A 12,324-nucleotide genomic window follows, 5' to 3' on the forward strand; every position below is an offset into this window, starting at 1 on the left:
ATCCATTCATCAGTTGATGGACATTTAGGCTCTTTCCATAATTTGGCTATTGTTGAGAGTGCTGCTCTAAACATTGGGGTACAAGTGCCCCTATGCATCAGTACTCCTGTATCCCTTGGGTAAATTCCTAGCAGTGCTATTGCTGGGTCATAGGGTAGGTCTATTTTTAATTTTCTGAGGAACCTCCACACTGCTTTCCAGAGCGGCTGCACTAATTTGCATTCCCACCAACAGTGCAAGAGGGTTCCCGTTTCTCCACATCCTCTCCAGCATCTATAGTCTCCTGATTTGTTCATTTTGGCCACTCTGACTGGCGTAAGGTGATATCTGAGTGTGGTTTTGATTTGTATTTCCCTGATGAGGAGTGATGTTGAGCATCTTTTCATGTGCCTGTTGGCCATCCGGATGTCTTCTTTAGAGAAGTGTCTATTCATGTTTTCTGCCCATTTCTTCACTGGGTTATTTGTTTTTTGGGTGTGGAGTTTGGTGAGCTCTTTATAGATTTTGGATACTAGCCCTTTGTCCGATATGTCATTTGCAAATATCTTTTCCCATTCCGTTGGTTGCCTTTTAGTTTTGTTGATTGTTTCCTTTGCTGTGCAGAAGCTTTTTATCTTCATAAGGTCCCAGTAATTCACTTTTGCTTCTAATTCCCTTGCCTTTGGGGATGTGTCGAGTAAGAGATTGCTACGGCTGAGGTCAGAGAGGTCTTTTCCTGCTTTCTCCTCTAGGGTTTTGATGGTTTCCTGTCTCACATTCAGGTCCTTTATCCATTTTGAGTTTATTTTTGTGAATGGTGTGAGAAAGTGGTCTAGTTTCAACCTTCTGCATGTTGCTGTCCAGTGCTCCCAGCACCATTTGTTAAAGAGACTGTTTTTTTTTTTTCCATTGGATGTTCTTTCCTGCTTTGTCAAAGATGAGTTGGCCATACATTTGTGGGTCTAGTTCTGGGGTTTCTATTCTATTCCATTGGTCTATGTGTCTGTTTTTGTGCCAATATCATGCTGTCTTGATGATGACAGCTTTGTAGTAGAGGCTAAAGTCTGGGATTGTGATGCCTCCCGCTTTGGTCTTCTTCTGCAAAATTACTTTGGCTATTCGGGGCCTTTTGTGGTTCCATATGAATTTTAGGATTGCTTGTTCTAGTTTCGGGAAGAATGCTGGTGCAATTTTGATTGAGATTGCATTGAATGTGTAGATAGCTTTGGGTAGTATTGACATTTTGACAATATTTATTCTTCCAATCCATGAGCAGGGAATGTCTTTCCATTTCTTTAAATCTTCTTCAATTACCTTCATAAGCTTTCTATAGTTTTCAGCATACAGATCTTTTACATCTTTGGTTAGATTTATTCCTAGGTATTTTATGCCTCTTGGTGCAATTGTGAATGGGATCAGTTTCTTCATTTGTCTTTCTGTTGCTTCATTGTTAGTGTATAAGAATGCAACTGATTTCTGTACATTGATTTTGTATCCTGCAACTTTGCTGAATTCATGTATCAGTTCTAGCAGACTTTTGGTGGAGTCTGTCGGATTTTCCATGTATAATATCATGTCATCTGCAAAAAGCGAAAGCTTGACTTCATCTTTGCCAATTTTGATGCCTTTGATTTCCTTTTGTTGTCTGATTGCTGATGCTAGAACTTCCAGCACTATGTTAAACAACAGTGGTGAGAGTGGATATCCCTGTCGTGTTCCTGATCTCAGGGAAAAAGCTCTCAGTTTTTCCCCATTGAGGATGTTGTTAGCTGTGGGCTTTTCATAAATGGCTTTGATGATCTTTAAGTATGTTCCTTCTATCCCGACTTTCTCAAGGGTTTTTATTAAGAAAGGGTGCTGGATTTTGTCAAAGGCCTTTTCTGCATCGATTGACAGGATCATATGGTTGTTCTCTTTTTTTTTTTTATTAATGTGATGTATCACGTTGATTGATTTGCAAATGTTGAACCACCCTGCATCCCAGGAATGAATCCCACTTGATCATGGTGAATAATTCTTTTTATATGCCGTTGAATTCGATTTGCTAGTATCTTATTGAGAATTTTTGCATCCATATTCATCAGGGTTATTGGCCTGTAGTTCTCTTTTTTTACTGGGTCTCTGTCTGGTTTAGGAATCAAAGTAATACTGGCTTCATAGAATGAGTCTGGAAGTTTTCCTTCCCTTTCTATTTTTTGGAATAGCTTGAGAAGGATAGGTATTATCTCTGCTTTAAATGTCTGGTAGAACTCCCCTGGGAAGCCATTTGGTCCTGGACTCTTATTTGTTGGGAGATTTTTGATAACTGATTCAATTTCTTCGCTGATTATGGGTCTGTTCAAGCTTTCTATTTCCTCCTGATTGAGTTTTGGAAGAGTGTGGGTGTTTAGAAATTTGTCCATTTCTTCCAGGTTGTCCAATTTGCTGGCATATAATTTTTCATAGTATTCCCTGATAATTGTTTGTATCTCTGAGGGATTGGTTGTAATCATTCCATTTTCATTCATGATTTTATCTATTTGGGTCATCTCCCTTTTCTTTTTGAGAAGCCTGGCTAGAGGTTTGTCAATTTTGTTTATTTTTTCAAAAAACCAACTCTTGGTTTCGTTGATCTGCTCTACAGTTTTTTTAGATTCTATATTGTTTATTTCTGCTCTGATCTTTATTATTTCTCTTCTTCTGCTGGGTTTAGGCTGCCTTTGCTATTCTGCTTCTATTTCCTTTAGGTGTGCTGTTAGATTTTGTATTTTTCTTGTTTCTTGAGATAGGCCTGGATTGCAATGTATTTTCCTCTCAGGACTGCCTTCGCTGCGTCCCAAAGCATTTGGATTGTTGTATTTTCATTTTCGTTTGTTTCCATATATATTTTTAATTTCTTCTCTAATTGCCTGGTTGACCCACTCATTCGTTAGTAGGGGGTTCTTTAACCTCCATGCTATTGGGGGTTTTCCAGACTTTTTCCTGTGGTTGATTTCAAGCTTCATAGCATTGTGGTCTGAAAGTATGCATGGTATAATTTCAATTCTTGTAAACTTATGAAGGGCTGTTTTGTGACCCAGTATATGATCTATCTTGGAGAATGTTCCATGTGCACTCGAGAAGAAAGTATATTCTGTTGCTTTGGGATGCAGAGTTCTAAATATATCTGTCAAGTCCATCTGATCCAATGTATCATTCAGGGCCCTTGTTTCTTTATTGACCGTGTGTCTAGATGATCTATCCATTTCTGTAAGTGGGGTGTTAAAGTCCCCTGCAATGACCACATTCTTATCAATAAGGTTGCTTATGTTTGTGAGTAATTGTTTTATATATTTGGGGGCTCTGGTGTTCGGCGCATAGACATTTATAATTGTTAGTTCTTCCTGATGGATAGACCCTGTAATTATTATATAATGCCCTTCTTCATCTCTTGTTACAGCCTTTAATTAAAGTCTAGGTTGTCTGATATAAGTATGGCTACTCCAGCTTTCTTTTGGCTTCCAGTAGCATGATAAATAGTTCTCCATCCCCTCACTCTCAATCTAAAGGTGTCCTCAGGTCTAAAATGAGTCTCTTGTAGACAGCAAATAGATGGGTCTTGTTTTTTTATCCATTCTGATACCCTATGTCTTTTGGTTGGCGCATTTAATCCATTTACATTCAGTGTTATTATAGAAAGATATGGGTTTAGAGTCATTGTGATGTCTGTATGTTTTATGCTTGTTGTGATGTCTCTGGTACTTTGTCTCACAGGATCCCCCTTAGGATCTCTTGTAGGGCTGGTTTCGTGGTGACAAATTCCTTCAGTTTTTGTTTGTTTGGGAAGACCTTTATCTCTCCTTCTATTCTAAATGACAGACTTGCTGGATAAAGGATTCTCGGCTGCATATTTTTTCTGTTTAGCACGCTGAAGATCTCGTGCCAATCCTTTCTGGCCTGGCAAGTTTCAAAAGAGAGATCAGTCCCGAGTCTTATAGGTCTCCCTTTATATGTGAGGGCACGTTTATCCCTTGCTGCTTTCAGAATCTTCTCTTTATCCTTGTATTTTGCCAGTTTCACTATGATATGTCATGCAGAAGATCGATTCAAGTTACATCTGAAGGGAGTTCTCTGTGCCTCTTGGATTTCAATGCCTTTTTCCTTCCCCAGTTCAGGGAAGTTCTCAGCTATAATTTCTTCAAGTACCCCTTTCCCTCTTTCTTCCTCCTCTGGGATACCAATTATGCGTATATTATTTCTTTTTAGTGTATCACTTAGTTCTCTAATTTTCCCCTCATACTCCTGGATTTTTTTATCTCTCTTTCTCTCAGCTTTCTCTTTTTCCATAACTTTATCTTCTAGTTCACCTATTCTCTTCTCTGCCCCTCAATCCGAGCCGTCGTGGTTTCCATTTTGTTTTGCATTTTGTTTTGCATTTTGTTTAAAGTGCTTTTCAGCTCCTCGTGACTGTTCCTTAGTCCCTTGATCTCTGTGGCAAGAGATTCTCTGCTGTCCTCTATACTGTTTTCAAGCCCAGTGATTAATTTTATGACTATTATTCTAAATTCACTTTCTGTTATATTATTTAAATCCTTTTTGATCAGTTCATTGGCTGTTGTTATTTCCTGGAGATTATTTTGAGGGGAATTCTTCCGTTTGGTCATTTTGGATAGTCCCTGGAGTGGTGAGGACCTGCAGGGCACTTCCCCTGTGCTGTGGTGTATAACTGGAGTTGGTGGGCGGGGCCGCAGTCAGACCTGATGTCTGCCCCCAGCCCACCGCTGGGGCCACAGTCAGACTGGTGTGTGCCTTCTCTTCCCCTCTGCTAGGGGCGGGATTCACTGTGGGGTGGCGTGGCCCATCTGGGCTACTTGCACACTGCCAGGCTTGTGGTGCTGGGGATCTGGTGTATTAGCTGGGGTGGGTAGGCAAGGTGCACGGGGGCAGGAGGGGCAGGCTTAGCTCACTTCTCCTTAGGTGATCCACTTCAGGAGGGGCCCTGTGGCAGTGGGAGGGAGTCAGATCCGCTGCCGGAGGTTTGGCTCCGCAAAAGCACAGAGTTGGGTGTTTGCGCGGAGCGAGCAAGTTCCCTGGCAGGAACTGGTTCCCTTTGGGATTTTGGCTGGGGGATGGGCGGGGGAGATGGCGCTGGTGAGCGCCTTTGTTCCCCACCAAGCTGAGCTCTGTCGTCCGGGGGCTCAGCAACTCTCCCTCCCTTTGTCCTCCAGCCTTCCCGCTTTCTGAGCAGAGCTGTTAACTTATGACCTCCCAGATGCTAAGTCGCGCTTGCTGTCGGAACACACTCCATCTGGCCCCTCCGCTTTTGCCAGCCAGACTCCGGGCTCTGCTTGGCCGGTGGGCCGCCCCTCCGCCCCGGCTCCCTCCCGCCAGTCTGTGGAGCGTGCACCGCCTCGCTGCCCTTCCTACACTCTTCCGTGGGCCTCTCGTCTGCGCTTGGCTCTGGAGACTTTGTTCCACTAATCCTCTGGCGGTTTTCTGGGTTCTTTAGGCAGGTGTAGGTGGAATCTAAGTGATCAGCAGGATGAGCGGTGAGCCCAGCGTCCTCCTACGCCGCCATATTCCCTCTCTTCTTTTCTAATCTGTAATTGTATTTCTATTGGATTGGTTGACCCTTTTGTCATTATCAAATGGCCTGATTGGTCTTTAGTAACTTTGTCTTAAAGTCATTTTCTGATGTTCCTGTAACCATTTCAGCTGTCTTTGCTTACTGTTGCCACAATATGTTTTAATATTATTTTCAACATATTCATGTCTTTGAATCTAAAGTGTTTGTCTTGTAGACAGCATGTAGTTGCATCATGTGTTTAAAACAATCTTTCCTGTCTTTTGGTAAGTGTGAAAACATTTACATTTAGTATAATTACTAATAAGGCAAGATATGTCTGATATTTTACTATTTGTTTTCTATAATATTCATAGCAATTCATCTTAATTATTTAAAATAGATATTTAATTATATTTAATATGAGTATAATTAGTTGCATATAAGTATATTTAATGATATTTAGTATGATATGTAAATAATTATTTCTTTACATAAAATTTGAGTAGTTTTCTTAGTGGTTGCTATAGGCATTACAATTAATATCTTACAAAAATCTGGTTTGGCTTAAGAGCAACTTAATGTTGAAAGTAGAAAAGGCTTTGCTCCAATGTAGCTTTGTGTGCTTTCTCCTTTTTAGTCCTAGTATTCTCATATGGATTATATCTTTATACATTATAAGCCCATCACTGCAGTATTATTGCTTCATGGAGTTGTATTTTAAATCAGAAGAAAAGTAGAACACAAATATATTTATAATGTCTCTTATATTTACCTATGTATTTATAACTTATTACAGATCTTTATTTCTTTTTTTTTTAAGTTTACTTATTTTGAGAGAGAGAGAGCGAGTGAGAGCAGGAGTGGGGAGGGGTAGAAGAGAAGGACGGAGAGAATTTCAAGCGAATTCTGCCCTGTCAGCATGGAACCCGACACAGGGCTCGGACCAACAAACTTTGAGATCATGAGCTGAAATCAAGAGTCAGACGCTTAACTGAGCCACCCCCGTGACCCTCAGGTCTTTATTTCTTTATGTGGATTTGAGTAAATGTCTAGTGTTCTAACTTCAGCATGAAGAACTTCCTTTAGTATTTCCTATAGGGTCCATCCACAGCAGTGGATTCTTACATACTTTGTTTTTCCTGTGAAAGTCAACTTCATTTTCTCCCCCAGCTTTATTGAGATATAATTGGCACATAACAATGTGTAAGTTCAAGGAATACAACATGATGATTTGATACTCTTATATATTGTGAAATGATAACCACAACTGGATTAGTTAATACTTTGATCACTTCACATAGTTACTATTTTGTGTGCATGGTGAGAATATTTAAGATCTATTTTCATAGCACCTTTCAATACAATAGTATTGTTAACTGTGGTCTCCATGTAGTATGTTAGATTTCCAGAATATACTCATTTTATAATTGGAAGCTTCTACCCTTTGACTAACATCTCCCCATTTCCCCCCAACCCTCATCCTCTGGCAACCACCATTCTACCCCTTGGTTCTATCAGTTTGACTCACTTACTTGACTTACTTAGATCATACATAAAACCGGCATCATAAAGCATTTGTATTTGTCTGATTTATTTCACTTAGAATAATGGCCTCAAGGCTCATCCATTTTGTCACAGATTGTAACATGTCCTTCTTTCTCATGGCTGAATAGTAACCCATTGTGTGTGTGTGTGTGTGTGTGTACCTACACATATATACACATAATCCCACATCTTTCCCAGTCATCTGTAGACAGACTTCATAGATAGACTCTTAGGCTATTTTCATATTTGGCTATCATACTCTTAATAAATATGCTGCAATGAATGTGGAGGCACAGATAGCTCTTTGAGATACTGATTTCACTTTGGATACATATCCGGAAGTGGGATTGCTGCATCATAAGAAGTTCTACTTCTAACTTTTTGAGGAACTTCTGTACTGTTTTCCATAGTGGCTGTACCAGTTTGCATTCCTACCAACCAACAGTGGACATGGATTCCCTTTTTTCCAACACTTATTGCCTCTTGTCTTTTTAGTAACAACCATTTTAATGGTTATGAGGTGTGATCTCATTGTGGTTTTGATTTGCATTTCCTTTTTGATTAGTGATGATGAACATCTTTTTGTGTACCTATTGGCCATTAGTATGTCTTCTTTGTGAAAATGTCTATTCATGTCCTCTGCCACTTTTAATGGGATTATTTTGGCTTTTTTTTTTCTATTGAGTTGTGTGAATTATATATATATACACACACACATATATATATACACATACACACATACACACACACACATATATATATGTATTTTTTTTTTAATTTTTAAGTTTATTTATTTCGAGAGAAAGAAAGAATTAGCAGGTAAGTTGCAGAGAGAGAGGGAAAAAGAGAATTCCAAGTAGGCTCTGACTGATAGATAGCACAGAGCCTCATGTGGTGCTTAATCTCATGAACCATGAGGTCATGACTTTAGGCAAAATCAAGATCTGGATGCTTAACTGATTGAGCCATCCAGGCACCCTTAAAATATGTATTTTGAATGTTAACCACTTACCAGATAGACTTGAAAAAATGTTCTTCCATTCCATAGGTTGCCTTTTAATTTTGTTGAGTGTTTTATTTTGCTGCACAGAACATTATTAGTTTGTTGTAGTTTCATTTGTTTGTTTTGGCTTTTGTTGCATGTGCTTTTGGTGTCATATCTGAAAAATTTTTTGCCAACACCAATGTCAGGAAACCTTTTCCTTATGTTTTCTTCAGGACTTTTACAGTTTCATTTCTTATGTTTAAGTCTTTAATCCATTTCAAGTTAATTTTTGTGAATGGTTTAAGCTTGGGGTCCAATTTCTTTCTTTGCATGAGATTATCTAGTTTTCCCAACACTATTAATTGATGAGGCTATCCTTGCCCTATTGACTATTCTTTGCTTCCTTGTAAACTATTAGCTGGCTGTATGCAAAAACATTTATATCTGGGCTCTTGATTGTGTACGATTCATCTGTGTGTCTATTTTTACATCAGTACCATATTTGGATTACCATAGTTTTGTAATATAGTTTGAAATCAGAACATGTGATGCCTCCAGCATTTTCCTTCACAGGATTTCTTTGCTATGTGGGATCTTCTGTAATTCCATATGCATTTTACGATTTTCTTTATTTGTGTGAAAAACGCCACAGGAATTTAATATGGATTGCACTGAATCTCTGGCTTTGTGTAGTATGGACATTTTAATAATATTCATCATTGTCTTATAGTTTTTGCTATGTAGGGTTTTCAATTCCTCGGCTAAATTTATTCTTAGGTATTTCATTTTTAAATGCTATTCTAAGTGGAATTCTTTTTTGTATTTCTTTTTCAGATAGTTCATGATGTATAGAAATGCAACTGACAACTGTATGTTGGTTTGCGTCCAGCAAGCTTAATGAATTTATTAATTAGTTCTAACACTTTCTGGTGGAGTCTTCAGGATTTTGCATACGTAGGATTTTATCAGCTGTAAACAGAGACTGTTTTACTTCTTCTTTTTTGATTTACATGACTTTTACTGCTTTTTATTTCCTGATTGTTGTGGATAGAATTTCCCATACTATATTGAATAGGAGCTGGCATCTTTGTTTTGTTCTTGATAGTCTAGGAAAAACTTTCAATCTTTCACTGTTGATTAGGATGTTAACTCTGGGTTTGTTATACTTGGCTTTTATTATATTGAGGTATGTCCTTCTACATCTGATTTTTTGAGCATTTTTATCATTAAAGGATGTGATATCTTGTCAAGTGCTTTTTTTGCATCTGACATGATCATATGATTTCATCTTTCATTCTGTTAATGTGATGTATCCCATTTACTGATTTGTGTATGTTGAAACATCCTTACTTCTCAGCAATAAATCTAATTTTAACATGGTGTATGATCCTTCTACTGTACTACTGAAAAATGTTTGCTAATATTTTTTTTTGAGAATCTTTTCATCTGTATACATCAGAGATACTGGCCTATAGTTTGCTTTTCTTGTAGGCTCCATATACAGTGTCAGGGTAATTCTGGCTTTCTAACATTAGTTTAGGAGTATACCCTCCTCTTCACTTTTTTTTTAGAAGAGTTTGAAATAGATTGGCATTAACTCTTCCTTACATTTAAGGTAGAAGTTACCAGTGAAACCATCTGAATCTGGGTAGTTGGTAGGTTTTCTTTTTGGGTAGTTTTGATTAGTGATGGAATCTCCTTAGTCATTACTGTTCTCTCTACATTTAAAAATTTTTTCGTGATTCAGGTTTTTTTGGTTGTCTATTTCTGAGAATTTACCCGTTTTCTAAATTAATCAGTCTGTTGGCGTATCATTGTTCTAAGTAGTCTCTTAAGATCTTTTGTATTTGTGTGGTATCACTTGTGATGTCTGCTCTTTGACTTCTGATTTTTTTTTTTTCTTAATCAAGGTAAAAGTTTGTTGGTTTTGCTTAACTTTTCATAATGCCAGCTTGGTTTCATTTGATATTTTCTATATTTTCCTGGTTTCTATTTTATTTATTTCTGCTCTAGTCTTTGTTTTTTTCTTCTTTCCATTGACTTTTGGCTTAGTTTGTTCTTTTTCTAGTTTCTTCAGGTGTAAATAGGTTGTTTATTCGACATCTTTATCTTCTTGATCTAGGCATTTATTGCTATAAACTTCCCTTTAAGAACTGCTTTTGCTGCCTCACATAAGTTTTGGTATGTTGTGTTTCCATTTTCATTTGCTTCAAGATTTTTATTTCCTTTTAATTTCTTCTTTAACCCATTGGTTTGGAAGTGTTCAATTTTCACATAGTTGTGAATTTTCCAGTTTGCTTCTTGTTTTTGTTGTTGATTTCTAGTTTCATACCATTGTACTTGGAAAAGATACTTGGTATAATTTTAGTTTTCTTAAATTTGCTAAGATTTATTTTGTGACCTAACATATGATCTATCCTGAGGAATGTTCCATGTGTGCTTGAGAAGAATGTGTATTCTGCTGTCGTATGAGATGCTTTTTATATGTCTGTTAGGTCCATTTTGTCTGAAGTATAATTCATGTCCATTGTTTCCATATTGATTTTCTGTGTGAATGGTCTATCCATTATTGAGAGTAGATATTCATATTGAAGGTCTCCCTCTATTATTATTATTATTGTCAATTTCTCCCTTAAAATCTGTTAGTATTTGCTTAATGTATTTAGGTGCGCCTATGTTGAGTGCATATACATGATTGTTATATCTTTTGATGAATTGCTTATCATTATATAAGCCTTTTCTTTGTCCTTGTTAGAGCTTTTTTTTTAAATTTTATTTTTTATTTTTTGAAATTTACTTCCAATTTAGTCAGCATATAGTGCAACAATGATTTCAGGAGTAGATTCCTTACTGCCCCTTACCCATTTAGCTCATCCGCCCTCCCACAACCCCTCCAGCAACTCTGTTTGTTCTCCATATTTATGAGTCTCTTATGTTTTGTCCCCCTCCCTGTTTTTATATTATTTTCGTTTCCCTTCCCTTATGTTCATCTGTTTTGTCTCTTCAAGTCCTCATATGAGTGAAGTCATATGATTTTTGTCTTTCTCTGACTAATTTCGCTTAGCATAATACCCTCCAGTTCCATCCACGTAGTTGCAAATGGCAAGATTTCATTCTTTTTGACTGCCGAGTAATACTCCATTGTATATATACACCACATCTTCTTTATCCATTCATCCATCGATGGACATTTGGGCTCTTTCCATACTTTGGCTATTGTTGATAGTGCTGCTATAAACATGGGGGTGCATGTATCCCTTGGAAACAGTACACCTATATCCCGTGGATAAATGCCTAGTAGTGCAATTGCTGGGTTGTAGGGTAGTTCTATTTTTAGTTTTTTGAGGAACCTCCATACAGTTTTCCAGAATGGCTGCACCAGCTTGCATTTGCACCAACAATGCAAAAGAGATCCTCTTTCTCCGCATCTCTGCCAACACCAGTTGTTGCCTGAGTTGTTAATATTAGCCATTCTGACAGGTGTAAGGTGGTATCTCACTATGGTTTTGATTCATATTTCCCTGATGAGTGATGTTGAGCATTTTTTCATGTGTCAGTTGGCCATCTGGATGTCTTCTTTGGAGAAGTGTCTATTCATGTCTTTTCCCATTTCTTCACTGGATTATTTGTTTTTTGGGTGTTGAGTTTGATAAGTTCTCTATAGGTTTTGGATACTAACCCTTTATCTGTCATGTTATTTGCAAATATCTTCTCCCGCTCTATCAGTTGCCTTTTAGTTTTGCTGATTGTTTCCTTTGCTGTGCAGAAGCTTTTGATTTTGATGAGGTTCTAGTAGTTCATTTTTGCTTTTGTTTTCCTTGCCTCCAGATACGTGTTGAGTGAGAAGTTGCTGCGGCCAAGATCAAAGAGGTTTTTACCTGCTTTCTCCTCGAGGATTTTGATGGCTTCCTGTCTTACATTGAGGTATTTCATCCATTTTGAGTTTATTTTTGTGTATGGTGTAAGAAAGTGGTCCAGGTTCATTCTCCTGCATGTTGCTGTCCAGTTTTCCCAGCACCACTTGCTGAAGAGACTGTCTTCATTCCATTGGATATTCTTTCCTGCTTTGTCAAAGATTAGTCACCCATACGTTTGTGGGTACATTTCTGGGTTCTCTATTCTGTTCCATTGATCTGAGTGTCTGTCCTTGTGCCAGTACCATACTGTCTTGATGATTACAGCTTTGTAGTATAGCTTGAAGTCTGGGATTGTGATGCCTCATGCTTTGGTTTTCTTTTTCAAGATCACTTTGGCTATTCGGGGTCTTTCTGGTTCTATACAAATTTTAGGA

The sequence above is a fragment of the Panthera uncia genome, chromosome A2 (genome assembly GCF_023721935.1).
Source record: "Panthera uncia isolate 11264 chromosome A2, Puncia_PCG_1.0, whole genome shotgun sequence".
Taxonomy (NCBI): Eukaryota; Metazoa; Chordata; class Mammalia; order Carnivora; family Felidae; genus Panthera; species Panthera uncia.